This window comes from Hoplias malabaricus, chromosome 17 (genome assembly GCF_029633855.1).
Source record: "Hoplias malabaricus isolate fHopMal1 chromosome 17, fHopMal1.hap1, whole genome shotgun sequence".
NCBI lineage: Eukaryota > Metazoa > Chordata > Actinopteri > Characiformes > Erythrinidae > Hoplias > Hoplias malabaricus.
Window position 1 is genome coordinate 13,569,473 of NC_089816.1, and position 12,081 is coordinate 13,581,553.

Here is a 12,081-nt window from a genome sequence, read left to right on the forward strand (position 1 = left end):
CATGGCACCTTTCCTTCATGAATAAAGGGATAAGACAACATTCAAAATGTCCTTCTGATTCCATATTTTCCAAAATATTATTATGGCTATGAAGAGGGGTTCAGATACACAACATACAAATCGCTGTAATTGGTGGATTCATTTTTGTGTGAAATGCCCAATGGACACTCAGGAAATCATTCCAGTTCTACCTCTGACGTCTGAAACCCTTCATTCTTCATTCAGTTGGTGTCTGAGGAACATGTGAAGCAGCGCGCGCAAAAAGTTCCTTGCTGCTGAAGTTACTGCAGTGGTTTTGGAAAGTGGTGAGGAAGATAACGAAGCCTCAGAGCCTGAGGGGTTCGATTGATATATGGGGGTCATGTTCTATGCAAGTGCATTTAAATATGAAATTCCCCTCATACCCAAGAGGGTTCAATGTAAAACATTTAATGGCTCTAAAACTTACACCACAGAAAGAGATCATAAAAATGATATGATATGAATATGGTTTCTGAAGCCTGAAACTTTGCTTCACAGCGGTTTGGAAATAAGATTTTGGTATAAAAGATATTTTGAAACCACGTTTTGCTTGTGTTGAGTGTGCTGCAACCCCTGGTCTTGAGTCACCTTTTTTCTCTAAAAATATCCATGCCACATTAATCCCCTCTGAATGACTTTCTAACATCTCAGTGATGGAGATCTGCAGAAAATCTCCAACATTTTCTCATAAATAAATATATAAATAAATAAATATAACAAAAATGTAAACAAATGGCTGACATTTAGGTCCTAGTTACATTAATTCACACAGGAGCAGCTTGGCAGTATAAGTCTAAGACATGTTAGGCAGCTAACACAAGCCAAATTTATGACATCTAATATGATTTATGACATATTTCAGCATATTTCATTGTTTTGGATGGCGGGAGGCTGAAGTCTGGACAGGTAGCAGCAGGGATGGCTCATTTGTGCATGGCGTGTCAAGATGTTCTGGCCTCTCAGAATAAGGACATGGATTTATTTTATTCATTTTTACACTTTTACATTGAGTGTACCGCACATAAGAACATAATGGAAACATTTTAACAGCTCTTACCCAGCTCTCTACGTGTGGATTTCAGTGAGTACTGACATTTAACAAAGTGTATTATTAATTTCTTTTAATGCACAGTGAGCACAGCCTTCTTCACAACCTTACATGTACATGCTGGCAATTTCACTGTCCAGAGTTTCTACCTGATTAATTGTGGATTTATATATATGACGTATGAAAACTATTCATATATTCAAAATATAAACATGCCCCCCCCCCCCTCTCTCTCTCCTACAGCTGTAAAATGTTAAAAATGCAACAAATCCTAAAACCCTTGAAAACAACTCCAGGTGGAAAGGTTGAAACACCCCTTATAACTTCAGTGTGAGCGGGAGCTGTGAAATGAGCGGTCATTTGAATGTCCACAGTAGAAAGAGAAGGAGACTGGAGGGATGGGGACGCTGGACGCCGCGACTGAAGAATGTCTGAGCAGAAATGAGTGTGTGATTACTTGGCAGAATTTCCAGCTTTGTTCTTCTATTAGCAAGAGCTCTGCTATAGAGTGAGAGAGAGTGATAATGAAATAAGGATTTATCTTTCTGAGAGAAAGCACTCGTGTGTGTGTGTGTGTGTGTGTGATATCTTTATGTACAAAAAAATTGAGAGAGAACCTGAGGCAGTAATTAACCCCAATTTCATCTAAAACATAATTAAGTGAATTTCTGCATCCTTAAAAGATTACGCAGTGCATCCCAAACTGGATGTTAGTCTCAGTAATGTTCATTTTCCACTGTAGAACGAGCCACTCAGATTTAATAGTGACTTAAAGTCTCAACAAATAAATTGGCAGTAACTGTATTACAGAGAGTGAGAGAGAGAGTCGTGAAGTGAACAGCGACTGGAAATCATACTGCAGTAAAGAGGTGGACGTTCTTGCCTCCCCTCAACAGGTTACCGTAGCAACAGCGTGATGGTTCAGACTGACTGCACAGACTAAATGCAGCAGCCGGAAAAAAAGCTGCACCTATGAGCCTGTAGTGTTTGACATCTTCACCACAGACTGCTTATTAGGGGGCTCTAATGAGAGAGGGGAGGACCAACCGGGGGAAGAACTTCATTAATTTGTCCCAAGTATACAGTGGATTTACATTATTCTAACATGAACAGATGTCGGAGAATTTCATCATTCTAAAATTGGAGAACCTCTCTCAACATAAGTCTAAATAAAGGTTGAATGAATGAATGGATTACGGAAGGAATTAATTTTAAAACATGACATTTACCGATTTAAAATTAGTAGGAGGCATAGAGGAGTTTGCTTTGAATGTCTTTGGCACATTTGTGCCCCGAGGACATCACTGGTTTCGCACACTGTGCTGGTTTGAATTTGTCCCACAACTCTTTCAGTCTCTTCCACAGTTCAGCAACTGTAGTGGGTTTCTCAGCTATTAACTTTGACCCCAGTGATACTCCAGAGATTCTCGATCTTGCCATTGTAGTATCTTAACATTAATAGGTAGAGAATGGGTCTGTGATTTTCTTGAAGCTCAGTGTGCATATATGAACTGTACGCACTAATGAGCACACGGCATATTTTGAATCTTGAATTGTTCACATACAACATCAAGCTGTTCTGTTTAAAAAATAAATAAATAAATAAATAAAAAAAGAATTACAGCAATTTAACTAACTATAGCAAAGAGAAAAACATAAACACAGACCTATATAATGATGCAGCTCATGTTTCCAAAAATGCTATATGTTCAGAAACCTGTTTAGAAACTGCCTCGGTGTGGGGGACAAACACTTTGTGACTGCCCCAGGGTCTTGCTGTTTACTGCAGTGTACACACAGGCCACAGTCAGCAGCATGTACTTTGTTTGAATCTGTTCAAGTAAAAAAGGCACATGGAAATGTGCTGCATGTTTAGGAGTGACTTGCCTCTCAAGTTATCAGGCCTTAAGAGGCAGGCCTTAATCACAGCTCCAAAAATATAAAAGCCAGTGGCTAAAGAGTCATCCCCCTCCAGCGTAAACGAAGCCTGAGGTCTGCTGACGGAGCTCCAGAAAGAATGCTCTGTAAAAGCACATTGAAGCCTAGTCTGGCGGTGAAGACTGTTAGTTAATTCCAGTCTCAAAAAAAAAAAAAAAAAAAGAATTCTCTCTCACCCATAGAGAAAGCTGTGCTCTGATGCTAAAGTATGTTTGTGTACTCACAGAGCATCTTGAGAGAAGAGTGCTACTACTCTATGCCAAGCATTCACTCTTCTCAGAACTAGTGATTTCAGCTATTTTACCATGACCCTACTGAACACAGAGGTGCAGTTCTACATGCACACTTCTATAATCTCTACAGAAAAGCATGGAGGTTCTGGAACAGCTGTTATATAGTAACCATGTCCAATGATGAGGGTACTATACATTAGTCAGCCAATCGGCTGTGAAGAAATTGTAACAAGTGTGTGTGTGTATGTACCTGACCCCGTGAGTAGATAAGACCAACTGCTTTCACAAAGAAATATACTAGAATTTATTGAACGCTGGCTTTTGAAACCCAAAAATAAATATATAAATAATGTTCAAAAAAGCTATGGCATTTCTACACTCAGCCCAAGTCATTACATCCCACAAAGCCATGACCAGCGACAAACTGAAATGTTAAACAACTTACCTCACATTACACCCTCAATATGAGAAACAAACAATGTCTACTGAAATCTGAGTGGGCAGGAGCGCTGGTTCCTGTTTAAAAATAAGATGTTACTGTGCTAGTGATAATTCCCTTTTTCCAGCTTGCCTGTTGGTACAGGAGAGTGCCAAGGAAGCATCTTTGATGTCTGTCCAATTGCACAGCTCATGAGATAGACAGTAATATCTTCTCCAAACAGAAGGAAAATACCCAGCAGCAAACGTGACAGAACATTACCAATAGTTATAGAAGATTTTGGACCTCACCATGGAGAAGGCATTAAACATTTACAGTATATAGATGTGTGGAGGTATGGGAAACAGAAGAGAGCCTATGCAGCCCTGTTTATTCACATCTGCTAGGAGTGAAATGAAAATGTAGTGTTTTGTCCTGGCCACTTGTGAAGCTACTGTCGGACTCATGTACTTTTCATAACTCATGGTGACAGGCACGGGCATTACGGAGGTGAACACTCAAGAATTGCTCTCTGCTGTTTCTGGAAATGGAGCAAAGCTATTGTGGTGCCCTGCTCCACTTTTTAAGAAGTGAGTTACACGTGATGTGACACTTAGCAACTCTAAAAGGCTCATCTATCATGCGTGGATTGTTAGGCAGTGGACCTATATAGTCCATTCTCTAAAGAAGGGCACTGATTTGAAACTATAACAGAAATAACAGATTTAACAGCCAAAGGTGTAACATGAAGCACATGGCTGCAGGACGAGGAGCTCTAGATTGCCACTGAGTCTCTAAAGGATCAGACAGACTTCAACTTGTAGATGATATTGGAGCGTATTGCATTTTAAAATGGCTTATACAGTCCTGAGGTCAGAGTCTGATCAAACACCACAAGCAGAGTGAACTCAAAACAACACAGCAACCCAGACTGTGTTAAACCAGTGTTGGTGACAGAATATATAACTGCTGTGTGTGTACAGCTAGACAATGATTCAATACCAATATATATCACAATATAAAATGTTTCAATAACAATAATATTCATTCATTCATTCATTCATTCATTATCTGTAACTGCTTATCCAAGTCAGGGTCGCGGTGGGTCCAGAGCCTACCTGGAATCATTGGGCGCAAGGCGGGAATACACCCTGGAGGGGGCAACAATAATATGATGGTGTGAATATACATCATTTACAACATTCATCACTGACAGCCATTCATTACAGGGCATTGTCATCAGTTCAGTGCACTCAATTTAAGATTTTGTTTAAAATATTAATATTAACAAATCTAATAGGTTTATGTTTGATGGTGATGTCATGTTTTTTGTTTGATCTTGGTATTTCAGAGGATTTATAATGTTCATATCGATATTGGAATTTAGATATAATGAAATCCTATAACGGAAACTGTCTTACCAAAGATGCACAACACTGTGCAAATGCATATCAAGAGCTTGTTGCATCTCATGTTACAAATATATAGATCGATAAATTCTTTATTGATCCCAGAAGGAAACTCAAATTATTGGTGGCGTAATGTGGGAAAAATGATAATAAAAGATCGACAGTTCCAGAAATGAACAAAAACGTTTTTGATTAAACAATTTTTTTACATTATTAATAACTACACTCACACAATGATCCTGACTGCTTAATTCTAAGTAAGTATCGGTATCTGTAAGTACAAAAATACACGTACTTGCATTATATCTGAATTAAATCGCATCCTCCAAAATTAAGAAATACATTTTGGCCGTGTTGTCCAGCCGTGTGCGCATGTGCATGCATTAAGCAAAAGATAAATAAAATCAAGTGATTACACTGCAGAATATTAACATAACGCCCGACAACCATGAAATCAGGTACTCAAATGAAAATGAATCATAAGTCAATATTGCATTCTACAAAAGTATGATTAAAAAACAAAACATGAGTCCAAAATTTCACACATGCAGCATACCTTACTGACATTATGCAGCTACATGATCAGTAAAAACACAAAGTTCAGATCTCTATCAGACGACATGCAACATTAGGGTGGCTGAATCAGATCAAAGACAAAAATCTGGATTGGAAAATCCCTATTTATAACTATTACAACAAATGTTTCAGAATGTGCTTGTCGATTAAGCAACGCAATTACAAATCAAATGTATCCCTGGAGTGTTCATTTGAATGTTAAGGATGCTTAAAAAAGTAATGGCGAGACAAGCTCCTGCAAGCTAATTTAATTGCTGTGACCATGAGACTCAAATTTCATAGAAAAACAAATAAAAAGAACTTCAGAGCTGTGTCTGTGAATTGCAGGCTTCAAGGATATGACAATTACCAGAAATCCCTCATTTGATAATGAAATCTTCATGGCAAACGCAGGACTGTCCATTTTCATGTTCTGCAGAATAGAAACCATTTGTTAACTAGGACTGACATTCGAGAGAGTTATAAAACGGGTTTCTGCCCAATCTGAACCGTGCCAGTGTTTGTGTGTGGCTGTTTTGATTATTTGTAAATTTGCCCAAAGAACATTCTTCATTCTTACTTCAAAAGAAAACTTGTCAAATGACAAGACTAATGACGCTAATGCCACATGTCGCCTAGTTTCCCTCCACAGGCCTGGTCTCGCTCCAACCTAAAGCAGGATCAGAGAAACAGAGCGCTCAGTGCCATTTGGCAGTCATCAAATCCTACAGAATTCACAAAAAGAACGGCTAATGGCACAATCAAAGAGATCGAGGAGTCAAAGTATCAAAAAACATGAATGGGCTAAAATGGAGCCATTTGTCACTTCCAAAAAAAAAGTGAGCTTTCGTCAGAGGAGAGCAGCTTTACATGAGAAAAATCTGGGCATCTCAGAGCACTGCACTTTATGTTCATTGGCCAGTGTGTGAATATTTTGATCAGGGGGTTGCAGCATTTTCCAAGTTAAGACCAAGGCTGATGGGTGGGGAAAATATCTTATTACAATTGTTTAAACCAATATTGTGATTGCAGTTTTTAACTGCAATTATTTTCTATAAATTAAGGTCAAAGTGGTGGCCAAGATTAATCAGGCTTTAATATTTTGAATGCCATTCAGTTTTGGTCAAATTTCTGTTCTGTGACTTTTAGAAAACGGCCAAACATTTTTGTGCATTAAGTGAGCCACAGAGAGGTGGAGATGTACCAGTCTGAAAACGTGTGGGAAAGAAACAAACCCATAGCCCACCGCAGTTGTGAGTTTAGCGCTGAGCTTGGGTTAAGAGAGAGGAGAAGGATGAAAGCAGACAATATGCTGAGAAGACCCCTCATTCGACTTTGTGCTCACAGCTATGAGGCTTTATCTACTAATTGTGTGTTTTGAGCCTCAGTTTGCTGGAACGTTATGTGCTGTGGTGTGCTAAAACATGTGCCTGTTAGCACCAGCTCTGCTTCTAAACAGTGTAGAACCATCTTAGTTTGCTTGTTTTCACACTTTTGTCTTTCTCCAAAATCAATGGCTTAAGTTTGCTCTCTAAGAAACGTGTTGGTGTGCACCGTCGGGCTGTGCTAAGCTAAAGTGCACAGCACAAGCACTCAGAAAACCCTTCTCTTGACTTTGTGCTCACAGACATAAGGCTCAGTAAAGTTCAACAGTGCAACCCTACACACACCGCGATAAAACAGACCAAATGTTGGTATGAAAAATGTGGATACCACCCATCCCTAATGACAGCAACACTACCTGCAGCGCCACTGCGTAAAGACCTTGTTGAAGGCTAGAACAAAAAGAAAGAAATATTAAGCACACTTTCAGTTAGTGATTTCATTCATTCATTCATTATCTGTAACCGCTTATCCAATTTAGGGTCGCGGTGGGTCCAGAGCCTACCTGGAATCATTGGGCGCAAGGCGGGAATACACCCTGGAGGGGGCGCCAGTCCTTCACAGGGCAACATAGACACACACACACATTCACTCACACACTCACACCTACGGACACTTTTGAGTCACCAATCCACCTACTAAAGTGTGTTTTTGGATTGTGGGAGGAAACCGGAGCACCCGGAGGAAACCCACGTGGACACGGGGAGAACACCCCAACTCCTGTTAGTGATTTCAGTATATGATTAATACTTCAGCCCTAGTTAAGACTCAGCATTTTCTTTTCGGGGATATTTTCATCAGAAACCTGACAGAAAATGCTTAGTGTTTCTGCAGGGCTTGTATTAGCTTTAATAAGCATCTGAAACCATTTTATATTTCCGTCTTATTATGCAGTCAATTATTTGTTTCACTGACTTTGATTACAAAGTGCCATTTGATGGCCCACTACAGACCACCTGCTCCCCATCAGTAAATGCTCCAAGACCAGCAGAGGGTGCCTTGCTCTGTAGTTGGGAAACGCTGGTCTAGATCGTCATACAATGACTGTAAGAATTTACAGTGTTCTCTGGGCTTGTGCACACTATATTTATCTCACCATGTGCTCATTCAACATGACTTCCCATATCAAAGTGGGGTGCCAATATGGATTTTCTTTCTTTATTGCAGTCAGTTTACACCTGATGATGGAACATTGCTGAGAAGACCTGATTGTGAAATTTTGTGAATTTTTCATGAAACCTAAATGATAATAAATAAAGTACCACCTTAGATTCATAATATAAAAACTTAATGCGACTCATTAGCAACCTGTGTGAATTCCATCTACTAAAGCTGCAAACATCTCAAATTTGTGAAAAGTTTTAACAGCAAATAAATGCATACGGTTTTACATCTTAAAAGTCTGACCCCTACATAAGTTAATATACATAAGTTCAGATCATTCCTCACGTCCTATAAATAAAACTAAAAAGCAGCACATGACAATAAAACAATCTTCTCTTTTCGGCACAAGACCACATGCTCTTGTTCTGGGGGGTATTTCCTCAACCATGTCTCCATGAGCACCCTAAAAGTCCATAATGTTAACTCATGTGAGACCAATTTAGACTACTGTAAAATTAAATAAACAAACCACACTAAGTTAGATTGTCGAGTATGAATATTAAAAGTTGTATTACAGTCAGTTAAATTTTTATTTCTGCTCAAATCAGCTGTTAAACTTGAACAACTACCTGCTGTAATTCCCTTAGTGCCCAACTAGGTGGGTGTGCCTCACACTTTGAAACCCTCTGACCTTACACATCTCCAAATCTCTCAACACTACACATCTCTGAGAAAATCTAATGTGTTGAAATGCTACAGAGATGGGCACGGACATGCTTCACTGGGCCACACACTGGTGCCCGAGCAAGCCTTCTGCAGAGGCAAGATTGTCAGCTCAAATTCCTCAAAGCACCTCAGAAGCTTAGAGTCTTTCTGTTTCGTTACAGTTCGATCTGGATCCAGAGAGGCAGCACTTCTGGCCAGGCTTCATCTGGCCCCGCAAAGCTTTTGGGAGGAAGTGCGGGCCGCTGCTGAAGCCATTTCAACGTAGAGGGCTAATTACACACACAACTCAATCCGAGCCGAATAAGATCCTGTTTTCTGGCCTGTGCACATCAAAGAGGATCAAAAAAGGAAGGGGGAAAATTGACAAGGCACGCTGTGATTCTATGAATATTCATCCTTCTTTTGCCAGAACGAGGAGTTTTTACATCAGAACAGTTTGGTTTCCTAGCGCTGCCTCTCTGTGACTTCTCATTAGGTTTAAAATGTTGACAAAATGTGAACAGCTGCAAAGAGGGGAAAAAAATAAAAATCTCCTCATCTCAACATCTGTGACACCAATTTATAACCAGGAATGCCAAACATCTCCTGTGTGAGGACACAGCACTGAACCCGGTCTTCTGTTCTCCTGTAGCAAATGACTGTATTCAAAAATCAGTCCGTTAGGTCTGTAATGATCCACGCAGAGAACAAGACAAATGGAGAGTGGAGAGAATGTCTTCTGTCTCCTCCTGGGCTGCACTTTCTGTGGTGCCTCTTATGGGTCTTAATGAGGGACACTCTGTATGTAAGCGATTACCCTTTGGGCTGAAAGATTTTCCAGGACAATTTGCATTTCAAATGAGTACCAATTACATACGGTAGGAACTCAGGTGGTGTATGAAGAAAGGGTAACACCTGACAACAAAACCCTGAATTAAATTTTACATGGTTCTGCTCCTCACAATGTTTGTGAAGACTAGAGTACAGCTCCTTCCTTTTGAGCAAGTTGTGTAAGACAGGCACAACACAAGCTTTTAGTAGAAATCTCTGTTCCAAAGACAAAAGTCTGTTTCACCTTGCTGTTGAGTTGTTTGGTGTCATCCTGGTCAGTCCCCATGTGTTTAATTTCAGTTTTTACAGATAAAGACAGGAAGCAATATCGCAGCTTCACTGTGGTCTGGCGGTAAATGGACAGTGACAGGATTTTTATTTGGATATGTCCTCTAGCAGCTTTGATCAGCAGTGAAATAGAGAAAACTAAATTTAAAGTTATGTTCATCTAGATGAACTGTGGAAGAATTACGTCCCCTAATGGGAGACTGTTAACTGCCGAGTTGTTTTTTGGCCAGCTGTGTTTTTGCATCATTAGTCCACAAGCTGATTGAAGATGTGGCATTTGCATCTGGAATCTGTTCTGTTGCTTTACAAAACAAGGACCAATGATGTCTCAAGGACTTAAAAAAGGCTTTGAAACATGATGAGAATACAATAGTTCTGGGGGAGAGGTGGGGGGAATACAAATAAATAAATAAATTGTTAAGAACACTACCAGCGTGGTGGGGAGAACTAATGTTTGGGTGAACATTCTGCAGAAACAGGATATACAATTACATATACATATATATATATATATATATATATATATATATATATATATATATATATATATATCCATCCATCCATTATCTGTAACCGCTTATCCAATTTAGGGTCGCGGGGGGTCCAGAGCCTACCTGGAATCATCGGGCGCAAGGCGGGAATACACACCCTGGAGGGGACGCCAGTCCTTCACAGGGCAACACAGACACACACACACATTCATATATATATAAATAAAAGTATAATAATTAAAATAAATAAATAATAATAAACACCACACTCTTCCAGGATGTGGACAGATTAAGTGTCAGACTTCCACGCAGAGAACACCTAGCATAACCTCAGAGGGTTTACCGCAAGCTGCAAATACCAGGAAGCCTTAAGGAAAGGCCAGTTTGGCTTGCTATAAAGTAAATAAAAAATGACTGCAGAGTTCTAGCGCATGGACAGATGAGATAAGGTTGAACCTGGACCAGGCAGAGAAAAGTTTAGAGGGAGAAAGAGTAAAAAGAAACTGCACGATCAGGTCTGTACCAACTCATTCACAAATCATGATTGCTGGGGCATGTATGGCTGTAAGGGAACTGCCACAGTTTTCTATTGGTGACACAACTGTACAGCAAATTGAATTCTGAAGTTAACAGAAGTATCTAACTGCTGAGATCCACCCAAAGGACACAAAACTTCACCTTGCTGCATAGAAAAATGACCTTAGACATACGACAACAACAATTATGTAGTTTTTAGGGCTGGAACAGCAAAGAAACTCAGGTATTTCACTTACTAAACACAAAACTATTTATAACACAAAATTATATATAATTGTTTTTTTCAAAAAGGGTTTCTTGGACAAAACAGTTCATAAATGTGTAATGAGAATGGAGCTACTAGTGCACAGAAAATAATTTTTAGAGTCGGAAAAAACTACCGATGCGTGTTACATGCAGACATTCTCTAATCAAATTAAACAAAGTATGCAGAGCAACACGGTGATTACAGTCTGTAATCGGAGTTCTACAAAGTGCTCCTGTATGGTCAGTGGAGCTGAGAGGATGGTCAATGAGTGCAGACACAAGGAGGTTGCACTATGGTAGTTATGCATATCATTCCTTAAAAGGGGGAGAGTTTCTGAATGTAAACAATCAGAGAGAACTGCATATGCCCACAATCATAGACATTCATTTAATTGGACATATGTACTCATCAAAAGGTATATCAGGTTTGGGAGCCTGTTATAAAAGCGGTATAAAAGCAGCTGCTTTATAAATGCCATACATTTTTTTTCCTCATCCAGCACCCAGCTGGATGAGGACACTTATATTCAGGTGTCCTAATTTAGCTGTAACACACTACAGAATGAAGCACCTTGCTGAAGGGCTACAAGATATTAATTCTTTTTAAATCAAGGAATGTGAAGAATTGTGTATAACAGTATGTAATGCCTTAATAAGATCCTTACAAACTAGGAGGAATTGAGCAATGAATCAGTTAAGTTCTCATATTTTAACTGCACATAGTCATGGATTCATTTCAGACCTAAAGCAAAAGACAGCAGTGCCCAAACCACAACAATTAAATTATATACAATTAATTAAATCACTGTCCAGATATTTCAAACTACACAGTACTGATCTATTTTCAGAAACATGGATCTTATTTAGGACATCC

At 39.4% G+C, this 12,081-nt stretch overlaps 1 protein-coding gene across 3 annotated transcripts in view; it reads right to left on the reverse strand.

The window, feature by feature from the left end:
* The window catches only part of immp2l (inner mitochondrial membrane peptidase subunit 2), a 104,541-nt gene that overhangs the window by 80,046 nt on the left and 12,414 nt on the right, over nucleotides 1–12,081 (reverse strand). The window lies entirely within an intron of this gene.